We start from the raw sequence: 2150 nt of genomic DNA on the forward strand, positions 1-2150 counted from the left end.
GTTGTATGTGTTCGAGTATGGATCATATCTGTTTTAATTTTGGCCTTGGAATCCAATAGCATTGGCAGCTTCCATCCACCATTCTCGATAAACTGAGGGCATTTCTCAGATGGATGCCCTTGGATGGAGCACACGGTGCAAACTTGATTTTCTTGTGGTTTTGACCCAATTACAACCTAAGACACAAGAGAGGTAAGATTAGCAAGTTGTGATTGAATTTCAAAAATTGCATTTACCTCATTCACACTATGTTGTCGTGGGCCTTCTCTTTGTCCAACACCCTCATATTGTTGTGCATTGTGTGCTCGATTTGCAATTAGAGTCTTAACAGCCACTGAAGTCATGTCAACCAACGCACCACCCGCCAAGGCATCTAGCATTTGACGTTCAATGGGGAGAAATCCTTCATAGAAGTATTGAATGAGCAGCTCCTCCTTCATTTGGTGCTGTGGACATGAAGCAACAAGAGTTTTATAACATTCATTATAAGCGGGAAACGATTCACCTTGATTTGTTGAATGCCACTAAACTTCTTCCTTAAGAGAATGACTCTCGAAGTGGGGAAGAACTTCTCTAGAAACGCTATCTTCATGCTTTCCCAAGAAGTGACCGTTCCAGGTGCTAACTCATAAAGCCAATCTTTAGCCCTTTCCAAAAGAGAGAATGGAAAGGTTTTCATCATCAAAATGTTCCCATCGACATTGATAGGTGTCATGCTCGAACAAACCACTTCGAACTCCTTAAGATGCTTGTTTGGATGTTCCATGGACAGCCCATGGTATTTAGGAATGTGATGCAACAAGCTTGACTTCAATTCGAACTCATTGGTCTTGCCTTGAGCAGCCATGGGGTATTGAATGCAAAAGGGTATGGCATTGGCCAACCCGGAGGCCGAGAGTTCTTTGATTATACGATTGTCTGCTGCCATGACTTCTTCTTCTTTTTCAAATTCAGATTCGGCCTCTGAACTTGAACTAGGTTCACTAGGTTCTGGATGCCTCCTCTTTCTTCTCAAAGTTCTTTCAAAATCGTCGTCGAACTCCAAGATATTTGCACTAATATGTTGAGAACCACGAGTCATAAACTAGTACCTGAAAATAAGAAATAAACCCAATCAGCAAACAAAAATAAAAACACACGAAAATAAATAAAAAGAAACAACGAGGGATTAGCAAAGTTGCTAATCCCCGGCAACGGCACCAAAATTTGATGCAATGAAAGTTAAGCACTTAAATTAATTGTAGTAAAAATGCAAGTAGGGATCGTTCTAAACCGGGGATTAGGAGGGCTTGCTAAAACCTCTAAGCTAACTCAAAAACATAAAAACAAAGTTAAAAACGTTTGAATAGACTCAAAGGACTCAAAACAGATTCTAAAGACGCAAAACAATTTAAAAACACTCAAAATTGCCTAAAAACATTTACTGGGCAGATTTGACTCTAACATAACTTTGGATGAATTTAGTGTTTTGGTTTGAATCAAAACACTCAAAAACACTAACGAAATAGAAATTTAACACTTTGAAACAACAAAGTAAAAGGGGGATTTCGGTTTTGACGAATTTGAAACAAACAAACAACTTATAAAATTAGACAGATTGTAAAGCGAATTTAAGAAATAAGATGATGGATGGATTAGTTAGAGGTCCATTCTTCGCACATGACACACTTGTACCTGAATTGATTTCCAATTGCTTTTCAATAAACTATGATGCTCAACACCCCGGATTAACTGTGATGCACAAATTAACCCTTTGATTTTCCTTTACTCATTGAGTTGGATGAATGCATGCAATAACCCAAATCATTCTCTAAAAGTCCCCTATATGAATGCATAATAGAGATACAATCAGAGATCATTACGTTCAATGAAAATCATAAGTGTTGACGAGGCAATTATAACTATGAATGCATGATACAATTGCCAAGAATTCAAATAACGCGATTGTGATAAACAACCTTCACTACTCATGAATATAAACTTGTAACGATTAGGTGAAACTCATTTATATTCTAGCATCTAATTCATGCATGAAAACTAAGTATGCATCCTTAATAAACATACAAGAATCAGTTATGAATAAAATAGATAATTAAATTGCAATCACAACTTATCAAATCACAATTGGAAGAAATCAATTCATATCTCAA

This window comes from Malus domestica, chromosome 03 (assembly GCF_042453785.1).
Source record: "Malus domestica chromosome 03, GDT2T_hap1".
Taxonomy (NCBI): domain Eukaryota; kingdom Viridiplantae; phylum Streptophyta; class Magnoliopsida; order Rosales; family Rosaceae; genus Malus; species Malus domestica.